Source organism: Drosophila ananassae, chromosome 2L (genome assembly GCF_017639315.1).
Source record: "Drosophila ananassae strain 14024-0371.13 chromosome 2L, ASM1763931v2, whole genome shotgun sequence".
Taxonomy (NCBI): domain Eukaryota; kingdom Metazoa; phylum Arthropoda; class Insecta; order Diptera; family Drosophilidae; genus Drosophila; species Drosophila ananassae.
In genome coordinates this window covers 20,453,709-20,470,000 of record NC_057927.1, presented here as the reverse complement: position 1 = coordinate 20,470,000, position 16,292 = coordinate 20,453,709, and the positions used below count along the sequence as shown (strand labels likewise).

Here is a 16,292-nt window from a genome sequence, read left to right as displayed (position 1 = left end):
CAAAGGAAAATGGTTAGAAAATATATGGGCAATTTTCGGCACAATTTCTTTGGTCTGGCCGGGTATGATTAGCGGTCGGCTTAAGCCTCGTCTTTGTTGCGGGCGTCAAATGCAAAAAAGGGGGGGAGCAAATAAATAAAAAGAAGAAAAATAGGAAAAATGCATCACGCGGTAGTCAAAAGGCAGCCGTCGTCTGAGATTAGTTTATGTGCAGGAATTTTTATATTGCGGTTACACAATTTTCTCTTGGCTCTTTTTATTTTTTGTTGTGTGTGTTGCCATCAATGAAAATCACACGCTTTGGCTGCTTCTGCTTTGGCCGCTTTTCTTTGGTGGAGCCACCGATATTGCTGCACAAACTTGTCGCTCTTTTTTCTGCACGATTTTCCACGCATTTTTAACCCAAATACCGTGCTAAACGATTTTTTAATGTCTTCACTAACAAGTTTCAATTACCAATCGTCAACTGCGTGTGCATAAAAACTGGAAACCAGCCGTACTTAACCCACACTTTGGCCATCTTACATCTACACCCCTTCAATCGCTGACTCAATCAATTAAAATAATTCAAACCGATTGCAGAGCAAATTAAAAAAAAAAAGAAAAGAAAAGAAAAGAAAAGAAAAGAAAAAAGAAGACTAAGCCGATAAGCAGATTGAAGGCTCATATATTTTTTTCGCCAGGCTGTTTCACGTACCGCTATTAAATTGCACTTCGATTGGCCAAAATGGAGCCATCAGAGTGGAAAGCGGCAGTTTATCGAATGTCCGTCCATCTCTTCGGCTCGTAATCACATTTATTGAGATAAACGATGGGGCGTTCCGCGGCGTTGCGTATACGCAGTGTGTGCGTGCACAATGTGATAATTGTGTAAGAAAATGGGTTAATCATGTTCGGCACAGATTTAATGATGCTGGGGGTAAACGCTTGCTGGGGGTATACTTTTTGGCGACAAGACAAGTTTTCGATATATTGCCATTTTAACGCACAGGAAACGACATGAGCATATTCAAATTGGGAAATTTTCCTTACCGACGCATAAATTACGAAAACCATTCGTAAAACGCTCGTAAAACGCATCAGAAAAACACGGGAGCTCAGATATTTGAATGTGCGTGTTGTTTTTTTAGAGTTTTTTGCTTTTTTTGATGCGAGAAGCATGCAGCTGCAAAAAGTTTTTTTTAGCTACCCGGCAAATTGTCATCGTTAGCGAAGTGAGACCGGCGGCCATAAGGCAGTCGATCATTTCTCAGGCAGATAATTATCGCCCACCAGTTGAGAGCCTGCCCCGAAAGCTAAACCAAACCAGCCGGATACGAGTGTGGCAGTTGCAGTTGCAATTTGCTGACCAATTGACCAATAGCTCAGCGGACTGCCGCCTGATAAGAAATGCTGCAGATGCCAAGCAACGGCAATTTCCATTGCAATTGCAATATTGCGATTGCAGCGATTGCAGCTGCAACTGTTGGGGGATTCCGCTAGTGGCTTATGTTTCAATTGCATGCAAATGCATAATTGAATCAAATGGAACTCCTCCTGGACGAGGCAGTGGCAGCAGCAACTTTCGAACCCCGCCTAATGAAGTAATCAACGGCCGGCATCTCAAACTTTTTGCTGCCATTGTCAATCAAAAGCCACGTTTTTATTGCGCCTGCGTTACAAACCAAATCGCATCAAGATGTATTAATCATTTTGGCCGCTGCCTGCGTTGGCGTTGGCGGCAGCAGAGCCAGCTACAGTAACAGTAACATCAACAGCAACAGCAACACTAACAGCGTACAGCAAAAGAAACAGAAACAACAACACCAACTAGCAACAAGCAACCGGCAATGCCATGGCTTTATCAGCTGGCGCAGATCTCTTTGGCATAGCCAGGCATATAAAAAAAAAACGCCAAATAACTACAGGCGAGACGGGCATGATTAAAATGCGCAAAAATGGCAAACTCCAAATGGGCGCTGCTTGGCAGTAACAGCTACAGTGCAACAACAACACATGCAACAACGGCGTGTGATGTACACGCGGCGCATTTCAATTCCATTTGATTAATGACAAAGCCGTAAAAGCAACTGCAGCTAACGAAGATGTTGCTGATTGGCCTGTTGTCTGTCTCTTGTCTCATGTCTGTTGGCCCGTCGTTGCCATTGCTGTTGTCAACTGTCGGATGCAATTGTTGTTGCAGCCACATATGCAGTAGATGCTGCACAGATTTTCGTATGTGCATTTGTTTTTTATGCTTGACCATCAACACTATCCGAACATAAGTGACAGCTCATAAAGCAATCAAAACCAGGCATCAATTGGAAGCAGCAAAACGCAAGGGAAGAAAGCCTTTCGATGCAAATGGGCAAGTGCAGTTTCGAGTAGAGTAGAAAGTGCTGCCACCCACGCGGCTAATTTGCATAAATTGTTAAGACACTGAAGACAATATTTATCTAGACTAAGGAGCTTTCGATATAAAATTTAATTACCCAAAAATAAATATTGATTGTGAAAGCAAAATCAAGCTAATGCTTTGTTATTTTGCACTAAAATTATGTAGTATTTTTAAACATGTTTATAAAATAGTAATGGCGAACAAAAAAGCTATTACAATTTATTAAAAGCATCATAATTTTGTTTTGTGCAACGTGTAACGGCCTTGCGCTTGTGGGTGCTGCTCCCGCTTTTGCAAGTTGCCAGTTGCAACTGCCACGGTTGCTGATGATGTTGCTGTCGTGCCTTGCACCGCAGCAACACGGCACAATAAATTTCAAATTTGCTATGAAACTTGTATCAGAACATGTCCATCTTGGCGTCCCACACTGTTTTGGGGCCTCAGTTGGGTGAAAATTTTCGTGGGGCCCCCACGACTTTCACAGCGGCAACTATCCAGCGACAACTCTACTTTTGGGTTACAGTTAGCTCGTCATACGTTCCAAACCAGCCTGACGCTGAACAGTGATTAATGCCTTAATTAGTGCAGCGCTCAATCAATACGGCAGTTAGTCAGAACCCAGCCCAGAAAAGCCCATAAAAAAAGGCAAAAACACAACAAAATATGATTGGCAATTGTTCGGCGGGGTCATTTATCAAAATCAATACGGGAATGGTAAGGTCTCAATGCCGCCGATGCGGAGTAATAACAAGGCTAAATGCCGAGCTGAGCAGTCAGCCCCCCAAGTCAAAAATTTGCATTTTAACAAGTTAATTTTTTCAGCTGCCGCTGCCGCTGCCGCTGCCACTGCCACTGACGTTGTTCTAAGCCATTGCAAAACGGTAGCGCACGAATTTTGGCAGCCGTTACTTTCAGTTGCCTTTTTGACTGGCGACATAATAATGACAAACCTGAAACAGAAACAACAAAATCTAAACAAAATCTGGCTACAAAAATCAGGCAACAAATATAAGGCAACTGCACTCATTGCCCAAGCGTGACATGTTAATTGAGTTTATTTTCCTGAATTTTGATTATGTTTCGACTGCCCGATTTCAATGGGTGGGCGTTCACCCCGAATGTACAGAAATTTTGACAGCTAACTTAATTTGGCGCTTTCAAATTGGATTGATATGAAAATATATAGAAATTAAAGTATTAAAGCATTTAGGTGGAGCGACGCCTCTGCCAGAAATCATGATAACTTTATTGATTTTGGCAAACGAGCGAACCCGGGCCGCCGCTCCATCCAAGAAGACATTGAAACCAAATCGTGAGCTTTGGGCTAACAATCAAATCGGAAAGAAACCCAACAATTGTTGCTCTTGCTGTTTGTTATTTTTTTACCATATTTATTTTTTTTTTGTGTCTGAGTTTTGAGTCTGTGACGTGATCGCTGCAGGCGCCACTTGGCAGCCAAACAAAGGAGACCAGGAGACCGAAATGGCCAGAAATTCTGGCTAATCAGCACAGACAAAGGGGTGACGCTCCCATGTATTTAGTTTGAAGGCTGACTGCCATTCATTAATGCCATTTAACCGGTCATGCCGTCGAGTAGGTGTGTATCAGCCAGACTCCCTCTGAATTCTTCTGGGCTTAATACTCTTTTCTATGGACCTATGGAGCTTATAGTCAGTATGCGCGCCTAGCAATTTGTTTGGCTGTCATGTCAAAGTGCAATGAAAATATTTTCACTTGCCCATCAAACGACACAGCACTTGACATGAGACAGCGAACGTCAAACATTCCGCAATGCCACCCAAAAGGCATCTTCATAAATATTTTCTAGCAACGGCAAAGGCAACATTGCAGCACCATCGCATTGCATCGCAGCAACGGGAACTGCTGCAGCAGCAGCAGCATCAGCAGCAGCAACACTCCCACATCCCAAAATGCCTTCAACAAACATCGTGTGCTGTCTGTGGGCTCCTTGAAGTTTCTTTTTGCCTCGATCAAAATGATTTTTTTTATTTTTTTCCGCCATTTCCCTCTGTGGCGTCTTTTTCATCATCATCATTAAATTCGTCAAGATGCAAATTTCTGGCCCGTTGTTTGCCAGTCGTGCTCATCTTCCTGCAAAAATACTAACAAAAAATAAAGAAAAATAGGGGGAGGAGTGGGTGTGGGATCGGGAGTGGAAGTGGGAGGAGTGGGCGGAGGAGATCGTCAGCCTCCAGTCTGGCATTTCTGGGCTTTGACATTATTTCTCGGTGCTTTGACTTCGCCACTAAGCTTAGCACAATTTATTGTTATGGCCCGGCTTTTAGGGCCACCTGTGGGCGTTGCTCTGTCCATGTAGAGGGACCACCGATCTGATATAAATATACCGGACATATGGATATATATAACTCATAGTTGAAACGAGGTACATAAATTGCTCGTGACTGCAATTAGACAATTGTCGCCGTCATCCGAACTCACTCGGCTCAGAAGCTAATGAATTTTTATTTGTATATGTCTTACAAGACAAACGCCAACAACGACAACCACGGATAAGGCCTTTATTGTGTTGGTGTAGCTCTTGTTGCTGCTGCTGCCGCTGTGGCTTCGGCTTGTATAAATTACCATAATAACAAATTACGGATCATTAAGATTGTCAGCTACTTCGTTTCAATTAATTAACCATTAATTACAAACCGCCTGAGCGGCAGAATGTGGTAACAGCACCAACGACAAATGCTGCACATGATCAACAAAAGAGGCAACATCAGTAGCAACTGCTGCAACAGCATCAGGGTACGACAGCAGCAGCCGCACTAGCAACATCAGCAGCAGCAACCTGGGAGCAACCATATTAGCCACGACAAGAAGCCAAAATTAATGCAATAGAAGACAACAGCGGCAAGTGAAGAAAAGCACAGAAGAAATAGAAAAAGCAGCTGTGCGCAAATATGCAAATTTCACAAAGTGAAACAGTAGCGACACAACAACAAATATGCTAAGAGACTTCACTTTCAATATATAGCAAAGGATGCTTAGCCTGTTGTTGTTTGTCGCTTTTGCAAGTTGCACAAATTGCATTTTACCATATAAAACAATTTCAGCTGCTAGACAAAAGAAACTCAACTTAACTCGGAGCGAACCAAAGCAAACACATTGTCATACTCAAAAAACAAAAAAAAACACTAACAACAATGCAACACAAAGTGCAGCAACTGCAACAGAAACTGTGACAAAAGCACCAAAAACCATACAAATACAAATTGAAAGTGAAACTCCAGGAAAAAACCAAATGGAAACAAGAAATTTGCATAGAAATGAATTTGCAAGAGTTTGTCGCTTTATGGCTGGATTATTTTGGATTAGGTGCTTGGGAATGAGAAAAGGGAAATCTGTGAAAATTATTGGGTTTGTGCCTGAAAAAATTAATTGAGCTAAAAACATATCACTGAACATAAACACGCCACAAAATAAATGCAAGGTATAGCCAACAGGTTCTGCCGAATAAATTAGTCTCTTGCTTTTCTTCATCAGACATGAAGTGTTATTTTCTTTTCATTTAATAATCTTTTGATTTATATCTTTTTGATTTAGTAGAACAGTGTATAACTATTACGAGTTCCATTATAATTAGCTCAAGTCAATTTCCAAACACCTTATAATTCCCATTCATCATGTTAAACATACATGTATCGTTAATTTTATAGATTTTCCCATTTGGTTTATTAGATTTATTCAACACCGTGCCAATCGGCTATAACTCTACTCCCCAACTCATTGATTGCATGTAGTTGATCTATAAAGAATATTGGCTTCGGCCTTTCGTCCCGTTCTAGCTTATTCGGGTGCATGGCAAAGAGACTTTATGACAACCGAGCCAAGTTCGTTGCCTAAGTCTTTTGTATTGCGACTGGGCATGCAAATATTTGCATATAGATTTACACACCCACGGGCTCTGGGCTGAGCCGGAGTCGCCGCAGAGCCAGAAAGGCTTAGCAACAATGGGCTGAGCGACTCCTTTAGTTGTTAATATATGTAGCTATATAGATACGATGCCAAACTTTAAATATATTACACTCTAATGCCTTTTAAGCCGAAACTATAAATTTCTTATCGGCGATCGAAAATCAAGCGTGCTCACCACAAGTCACAGACGAAAAAGCAAAGCCCAGACCTGGCCACTGGCACTTGGACTTCCAGCTTGGATGTTGAATACTGGATGCTGGCACTGGATTTTTTAGCACACACCCTAGTTGGCCCACTCGTGCGTCATATTCAAATGTGGCCTGCTAAAGCTGCTCCAGCGGCTCCAGGTCGCAGATTGCGTTCGAAAGATAAGCCAACGCCAGCGCCACTGTTTCGATCCGATGACTGGGACTACTCCGTCTATCCGACTATGGCATTCTTTCAAAGGCCGTTTGCTGTATGCTTGTTGCTTTTTATACCCTTGCAGAGGGTATTATAATTTTGGTCAAAAGTGTGCAACGCAGTGAAGGAGACATCTCCGACCCTATAAAGTATATATATTCTTGATCAGGATCACCTCCTGAGTTGATATGAGCATGTCCGTCTGTCCGTCTGTCCGTCTGTCCGTCTGTCTGTCTGTCGGTTTCTACGCAAACTAGTCTCTCAGTTTTGGAGCTATCGAGTTGAAACTTTGCACACACCCTTCTTTCCTTTGCAGGTAGTATATAAGTCGGAACGGCCGGGATCGGTCGACTATATCCTATAGCTGCCATATAACTGATTGATCGGAAATGCCATAACTTTGGTGTTTTTTAAGTTAGAGGGTTGGGACTTTCCACACATGTTATATTTGACCAACATATCTTGTGTACAAAATTTCATAAGGATCGGCCGACTATATCCTATAGCTGTCATAGAACGATCGAAATTGGCATAACTTTGGTGTTTTTTAATTTACAAAGATGGGATTTGGTACAGATTCTATTTTGGGAAAAATAATTCAATATGCCAAAATTCATAAGAATCGGCCGACTATATACGATCCGCTACATATCTAATAATATAAGATGCGTGGCGCCACCTAGCGGACTGCGACTGAACTGCAAGGGTATATCAACTTCGGCTCCGCCCGAAGTTAGCTTTCCTTTCTTGTTATTTATTTTTTTGTAGCCGTTTTTGCCAGACTATCCGTTAACCAGGAACCATGGCCATAAATGGTCGCAATGCATGCGCCGCCATAAACAGCCAAATGTGCGGATAATAATTTTGATTTATTGGCACAGCATCTCGGCCAACTAGCTACCACCGCCATCGACAATCTGAGCTAGATAACTCAACTATGTACGTCCGGGCATTGTGGCTATTATCAGGGGATAGTTCTGCTTAGTTCAACCTGCTGTGGATATTTTGTTGCTTTTTGTTTTTTGGGGCGTGTGCTGTGGTGTGGGGCGTGTGCCTAACATGCTAATGAGCCAACTTTCAGTGGACCAATCGGCGAGCGGCTAGGCGACTAACAATGCCCACATTTGCTAACAATATGAATTTTAAGGTCTCTGCTTTTTCGTGTTCAAATATACCTTTTTTGCCGCTACCACTGCTGCTGCTGCTGTTTGATTTTGCATAATTTATACATTTTGCGGTAGCTCTGAGTGACCGCAACTCTTTCCCGTTTTGCCTGCATTTTAATTATGAAACCAACTCGTGCCAGACGCCAGATCCAATCGGCTTGAATCGAATCGATAATTTGCATGAGCAACGCCCAAATTTTTCACAATCAGCATTATAATTACAATCGAGTTAGATACAATTTAGCTTCTTTTATCTCAAAGCTGGCCCAGAAGTTTTCTTTGCCCGAGAAGAAAAGAAAGTCGTCTTCCGAGCGCCTTACTTTCTACCACTGAATTGGCGTTTATCGCTTATCGCCAGCAGCGGCAGCTGCAGAGTCATTCATCTTGCAGAAGGTAAATGAATCCGCAAATAAAGTTGTTGCCCCGTTGATCTGTCATTGAATCCCCAGAGTAACCATCCTGGCCACCGAATCCCCTTTTAATTGCACGCTAAATTGAAGCTGACATTTATGCTTGCGCTCCATTTCGGAGTGAAGCCTCCGTAACTCCGATCGGGACGGGATAGCCCCGTCGGCCAGGCTAATTGCCCAGAATGCTGGACTGCATCCACCTCTAACGGGAGTGCAGGCCCCAGATGCATCTTCCGTCGCCCCTCTGCGGCATGCAAATTGAGCTGTTCGGGGATTTGTTCGAGTAGTTGCAGTTGTACGCACAATTAGTGTTAGTCGTTTGCCCGGGACAACACTCAATGGCAATTAGGGTCGACTGGGGCCAGCCCGACGCCTCGCTTCTTACAAATTCATTGCGAAATGCCAACAGTCGGTTGGTTGTCGGTTAGTGTGTTAGTTTTAGCCAGAGTATTTGCATCTGTGTCTGACAAGTGTGCGCGTTGTTGGACAGTCGACAGGAGCACGCAAATTGTAATTTATGTGACAAATTTTTATGTACCATTGGCGAAAATTTATTGGACTTTATAATGACGACCAGGCTCTGTTTGCTGTATGCTGATGTGGAGATGGCTCAGCAGGTGTCTCGGATGAGGAGCCACTAAAGGCTTCTTTATTTAAAGTCGTAAATCGTAAAACGAAAAAAATACTACAGTTTTGAGTGATGGGATCGTTTCGGAAGTGAATCTATTCCATGGCGATCTGACATTTATCTGGGTGTTCATCAGCGGATTTTCTTGTTGCTCAGCTTTAACGGTTCACGTTTTTATGAAACCGTCAATTCAGGCTATAACTTTTCGTAGAAAAATCTTTATAGCCAGTTATGCCAGGACAGCAATTGAAATTTAATGGCGGAATCAAATAGCTTCGAAGCAAACATAGATGTTGACTTTTTCTGGGTTAACTTTGCTTTTGATGAAGAAAACTGATGCCTTCAGCACCTTTTTAAATGAATAAAATAACAAGTGGTTTATTCAACGACAAAACCATTAAAGACATGTTTTCTATTCCCATTGATAGATTCGAGTAATAAACATGGAGTTTAGTCAATTGCACTCAAGAACGATACTGGTTGGCAGCATCGTTTGGCAAAAACCCATGATTCCATTCCATTCATGCCGGAAGCGATTCATTCACAACGTGTTGACTCTAAACAGGTGTACGCAGGCCATAAGCCAGGTCTCATTTGGCTATCATTTATCACTTGAGCTGCTGCGATCGCGGCTTAAAGCCCAAACTACGAGTATTTAAGCTGGCAAAGTGATTCAAAGAGTCTTTGTCCAACGATTTGTCAATGATGCATGCTTATGGCTTCCACTTCGACTTCGGCCGATAGAATTTCCCAAGCGAACCCATTCATTAATTTGTGTCCGTATGACCGATGCGGTGTTGGCGCAGCGGGACGGCTACCAAATAGAAATCAATACTACGAAAATATTTCAAATTTCGAGCTTAAGACAAAGGCAACAAATCGAATTTAGACGCATTTAAATATAGCGATCGAAATCGATTTGCATTTAAAATCGAATCAAAGATTTCTAATTTCTGGCTACCAAAGCTACCAAGCCAAAACAATAAAACGCCCACGCGTTGGGCAATAGATGCGAACCAGTTTATGGAGCTGGCTCATCAGTCATTTTGATTACCACAAATAACCGGAGCTGTGCAGCCTTTTATTTGCCCCATACGCCATTGATGTCAAATAAATCGATCTAGGTGAGTGGCCCGATGCGTTTGATTGAATGCCTTTTTAAATTCCTCAACTTACATTTTATTGACCTGGTGGCTGTGGGGATGTCGCTACTGTTGTGTTGGTCCAGTTTACGGCACTGACTCTGACATATTGCCGGACAGTCTCACTGAAACAATAAACACACAACGGCTTTAGAATCATGCATAGCATTAAGCAAAAGGTCAACCTATTGGGGGAACTCGTTTTGTCATTTGCCAAAATAAAAAAAATTAAGAAACATCATAGGAACAACAATCAAGATAGAGGCAAAATAAAATAAATTGCTTCAATATCGAATTAATAAAATTCAAATTATTAATACTGAAATTTGCTTGGCCGCTGGTCCGGTCATTTCCTGATCAGATCGATTCGAAAACGAAACCAAATCAAAAATACAAAAATCCAAAAAAACAAATGTGGAGCAACAACAAATTCCTTTAAAACATATGTGACCCAATTTGTTGAAAAGGATGGAAAATGAAATAAATAAAATTCATTTGTCTGGCTATGTAATTTATTGCATGTTTTGCTCATTAAATTGATTTTACTCCTTTGATTTTGAGTGCCAGTGTCATTGTCAGAGACCGGGAGAAACCGCATAAGGAGTCTCGAGAAGAGCACGAATGTTTGTTTGTGTTTGCTGTTGTGTTGCTGCCCGTGTTGCTGTTGCTGCTGCACTTTTCAGCACGCTCGAGTTTCATAAAAAATGCCAATTAAGCGTGAATATAAGTGCCAGATAATTTTTCGGACAGCGGCCAATGTAACCCAAATTGCCAAAAAACGCGAAAGACTTACAGAGCGGCAACAAAAGTAACAACACGGCCAAAACAAGCAACAGGAGCCGAAGGTAAAAAGTAAAATCGAAAAGTAAAACACATTTTTCAGGGGTAAAGTTCTCTCCCAAGGAGTCCATATAGCACTTATATATTAAAAATTGTAACTGACTAATAAATAAAGTTTTTACTTCATATTTTTTATATAGTTTCCCAAGACCACCCAGCTCTGATTGAAGCAAATTGCAGTTTCCCTAGAATCTTCAGTCAACCCAAATTTTTACCCGCTTTCGCCTGTACAACTTTGTCGATAGATATTAGTTTCAAGTGACCTGCTGAATGACTTTTGACAGCCTCAATGATGACTTCAAAAGCCCGCCGCTGACCTCATAATAAGCTAGGCTCATCTCGATCCGATATTTTGGGCTCATCTGCCTTCAGGGAGGGCATTCGAGATTCGTTTCAACTTCCCAGCCGGCCAGGCAGCCTTTAAAAATATGTATTTACAGCACTCAAGTGCAATTCAAGTACTGGGCCATCCACATCGGAGCCTGAATCGCATTGGACAGGCCAGGCAAAAAGCGAAATAAAACAAAAAATCCAAGAAAAAATAAGAGACCCCCGAAAAAAACAAAACTCAAGCTAAGAATAACGAGCCCAAGTGTTTCTTTGGTTTTAGCTGGATTTTGTCTTCTTTTTTTTCTTATTTTGGATCGTCGTGTCGGTTTTTGAGCATTTTTCATTTCGAAACGACAGCCGAATTGATGTTGAAGTCCACGTCTGTATCCAAGTCGTAGCTTGGAATTTGTGGCATCGTTTTCGGTTTCAGTTTCGGTTTCGTTTACGATTTCGAGCGGCATTCGTACTTTGACTAGTACTATAGCAATGACAATGAGTTAAGAGTTAAGCGATCCCGAAAAGCGAAAAGAGCCAAAACAATGCCACTCATACTCGTAAAATGCCCAAATGTCAACGGTGTGTATTTTTTGGGGGATCTTCAGATCTCCAGATCGTCAGAGCTTCTCTGTTATCGCGGAGCCATGAGAGGCGGCGTTGATTTTGATAAATGTTTAATTAATTTTGTGCCTCGCTCGAACATTAAACCTGGCTATTTTCTGACTTAATGAACAGAAATTAACAACACACTGAGATCACTCTCGGGGGGAGATATGGCCGCTATATACACAGTATGCATGGGGACTGGGGGGCGGCCTGAAGCAGGGCGGGGGAGACAGAAGCCCAGCCAGCCATGCGGAAGATCTTCAAAGTCCGCGCGTTTTTTGGTCAAGTTTCTTCTCGTCTCTTGGTTTTCTCATTTACATTACATTATGCTGGCTCCATATTATGAATGAATGTTTACATATACACATGTGAAAAATGTTGTAATTAGTTTTTTGTGTTTTTTTTTGGATGTTGGTTTCCATCGTCTGACGGCGCTCAGTGAGTGATTTTCAACAACGACTGCAAATTACAAGTTATTATTAATGTTAACAAGCGAAATCCCCGTGTACTTGTGTGTTTATATATGGGTATATATAGTGGGTATATAGTGAAAACTAATTTAGCAGGGGGTCCTCCACAGCCGATGTTGATTTGCTCGAAAAGCTTATGCACATGCCAGGCACATTAATGACTGTTCTTGATTTATGCGATGCGATCAGTGGATAGCGGTAGAGCAGTGGCAGGGGTAGCGGCAGGGAGATGGGCTGGTAGCAATATCTTCCAGCAAGTGGGTCACATGTCCCGTGGGTATTTGTACTTCCAGATGGGCTACACGAGCTCCCCATCACCAGGCACTAAATGCGGCCATAAAAAGCAACCACCTTCAGTAGCTGGCATTACATAGAATTCGAATCAAACTCAAAAGAAAATACGTTCCACAATAATTATGCAAAGAGCTGTGGCAGAGCGGAGAACAAAAAGCACGTTGCACAAAAATGACTACGACTACGACAACGACAACGGCAATGGCAACGACATCGACACGAACTCATAAAATATGCAAAATGTGTGCCAGAGCAGCAGTCAGCAGTCAGCCAGCAACTTGTGTCAATAAAAATCAAGCCAAGCACTGCAAATGCATCCTCTAACCCCAAACGAATCCCAAGCCCGATGCACTTGTTCGGTTAGTTGCTGCATTGCCGCATTGCAGCTGGCACATGTGAGTGTGCCTCGATCTCGAGTCTAGACAGCAGACAGCCAAAATCACTTCAGATTGCACATTGCGCTTCCTGACTGCCGAATGCCGACTGCCGCGTTTCAAAGCTCTATGGCCGATTCAATGAGCCATGGACGAGATTATGCGGATGGGGCATTGAATTTTTACGGCCCAATATAGGTTGCAATCATGTTGGGGGCAGGTGGGTTGGATGACTGGAAAGCATAGATGCAGGGGACTCGAATAAAAAATTCATCTCTACCATGAAACCTCAAAGCTAATCAGGGTTAAATTTATTGTGAATCCTCTGGGAATTTGCATCAGATCACACGGCATCAACGATAAACAAATCGTTTTATGTACTATGCCTACAAATTGGCAGGAAGCCGGGGTTGGAAACATTCTGGCGAATTTTATGAGGATCGTAAACAAGAGAAAAGGTGTTTGGACCTGGCATTACTCAAATCAATGCCGTCCCAGCACAAAAGCACTTAAAATACCAGTTGCAGCCGCTGCAGCGAGTCTAAGAAAATTGTCTGGTATTTGTAGTTGGCAGTAAATAAATAAATAAGTAAAGCAAACGAAAATCAAACGGGAAAATGTCAGAGCTCACAGTGCCGGGCAAAAGTTCTCAGCACGGATACAGCCCAACATACTCGTAGATCGCCACATTCATGAAAACACAGCACAAATAATTTATGACACATGACGTCGTGGAGTACAAGCAACAACAACCATGATCGACTGAAGTGTAACTTCCCACTGACCCAATTTACAAGCACTTAATGCCAAAAAGGAGAAGTCGTAGAAGAAATAAACAAAGACGAAAGCCATGCCAGGCCAGGCCGGGGTAATGCATATCAAATAAAGTTCAAGCCACGGCAACACCAGCAACTCTAGCAACAACAACCACAATGCGTGCCAACAAGACGACAAAAATTATGACCAAAATAGACAACACCAGCAACAGGAACAACAACAAAGAAATTTAAATTAAAATCCAAAAAACTCCCACACATAAAAGTCGAGAAAGAAACTCTGGAAAAAATGTACACAAATTCACGGAGAGGGAGGCAAAAAAAGGTCTGTCAAAATTAAATCATTTCGGTGGCAAACAACATAAACCGATGGTTAAAAGTTGATAATGATGATGCTTGGATAACGCTCGTTATTACTATGGTTGTTGGTTTTTTTTGTACTTTGGTTGTTGTTACTGTTGCTGCCACCGCTGCCGTCGTTGTTGCTACCTTTGTTGCTGTCCAGTGCGTTGGTGGCTGGCACTGACAGCGTAACAAATGCTATTTTGACAAAGTGTCTGACATGAGGAGCGTGGAAGAGCAGAGCCCGAACAAAGTCTAAAAATAAAAAAAGATTCACGAAAAAAAAGAGCCATAAGGGTACCCCACCACAATTATGCGAAAGTGAGAAAAAATGGAGTGCGAAATGTGCTGCGTGTCTTGTATGAAAAAAACTTTATGAAAATTTCTACCTCCGATAAACACCCGCTAACGTTAAGCGGCCGGACGAAGCGACCCGGACAAAATTCACGGGGTCCATTCCATTCGGCGGCCAAGCTTCCGGTTTCTTTTGGGTGAAATTTTCTAAGCGCCTGTGGCAGATTTATGTGAGAAAACAGCAACAGCAGTATCTAGTCAGGCAGCTAGTATAACAGCAGCAACATTTTTCATAGAAAATTATGAACAAAAAAAAAAAGATAACACCGAATACCGAAAGCAAACTCTAAAATTTGCATATTCCTCCCTTTTGGCGCTTTAACACGTATCCGATTTTAGTGGCTGCATGACACTGGAAGCATAGTTTTAATTATTAATATTAGACATTAGAAAACGAATACCAAACGAATAAGATAAACAAAATCAATCAGTCAGTGGTTTCACAACCCATCGGGCACCCCAAACAAATTAACAGCTTTTATTTCCTTCGTCTGTCGCCTTTTTTCTTTTTTGGTCAAACATACGAGATTTGCCGTTAATTGAAGAAAATCTTGGTTTGGCCATGTTAAATGGACAAATGAGTGACTAATTTTTGACAAACAATAAACAAATCAACTTAGCAGTTGACGCATAAGTAAAAAAATATAATAAGTTTTTCCAGTGAAATTTTTTGACAGTTTCAATTTTCTACAAAACTTTTTTTGTATATTTTTTGCAAAGATTTTAGTTAAAAATTTTTGTTTTTTCCTAGAATAAACTTTTTAGCTACGGCTCATTCATTGAAAATCTAAAAATTCTTAGCCTTAAGTCGTTTCTGTCTATTTTTAGCTGCACACCATAATCGCTTCGATTCATTCATAATTTTGGGCTGAGAGCGCCAGCGAGTTCGTTGCCTAAGTCTTTTGTTCCTGCTCGTGTTCGAGTTCCTCCAAACACTATGATCAAGAGTTAATACAAAGTTATATGCGAGTGTAGTTAAGTAAAGCCGATCTTCTCCATGAGTTCGTTGCTTAAGTCTTTTGTTTGCACTGCTGAATGCGACGTTGATTTGGAATTGCTTTTTATTATTTTTATTTTCCGTTTTTGTCGTTTTTAATTTAAAGTGGCGACGTTTCACTTTAATAATTTTAATACCTTGAGTTTTTTATTGCCTTCGTTTTAATTAAATGCCATTAAGGTGTTTCTTTTTCCCTGGGCTATATGGCGCCAATTGTTTTTTCTCTTTTTTTCCTTAAGTTTTATGTTGGCGATCGGATCTCTGTCATAGGCAGTTCGGTGAAAAATTGTAGTGCTCCCATTTGGGGATCTTATCTAAAATTGACTTCGTTTTAATTTACTGCCTGCACACACTTAAAGTTTAGTTTCTCGTCGTTGTTTCTGTTCATCAGTGCCCGCTTGTTATTGATTATATTTTTATACAATTTAAATAAATAAAACTGATTAATATTCATTGATGGCTAATTTATGAGCCTCGTATGTGTCAGCGGATCTTGTGCCTTGGCCGAGTGCTATAGCATCGGACGGCTACTGCCAAAGTTCGGCTAACTTTCTTCCAGCAACTGGCAAAATTATCAATTATGAAGTCATTATTATTTACAGCAAGCCAAACATGCGGCCAGCCTCGATTGATTAATAGCTTTTCAAGTTTTTCGGTCTTGTCAAGGGTTCACCTGGTGCTGGTCGTTTTCTATTTTCGCAAGCGCGAATTTTTGCGCATTTTTCATAGTGCTCACTGTTGTTGTTTCTACATTTTTTTTTGGCATGGAAGGTGTTGCCGGAACATTTTTGTGCGTTTTTAGTTTTTGGGGTTTGCGGCAGTTGCTGCGCAGTTCTAATTAG

The 16,292-nt window shown here is 41.6% G+C and overlaps 1 protein-coding gene across 5 annotated transcripts in view; it reads right to left on the bottom strand.

Annotated features, from left to right (window-relative positions):
* Positions 1-16,292, bottom strand: part of LOC6501535 — a 65,525-nt gene that overhangs the window by 6,559 nt on the left and 42,674 nt on the right. For 3 of the 5 annotated variants that reach the window (XM_044714384.1, XM_044714389.1, XM_032455266.2), the window contains one exon: positions 10,105-10,195. The exons of the other annotated variants lie outside the window; for them this stretch is intronic. The gene's annotated coding sequence lies outside the window, so the exon portion shown is untranslated. The remainder of the gene's footprint in view (positions 1-10,104; positions 10,196-16,292) is intronic. 5 annotated transcript variants of the gene reach the window in all.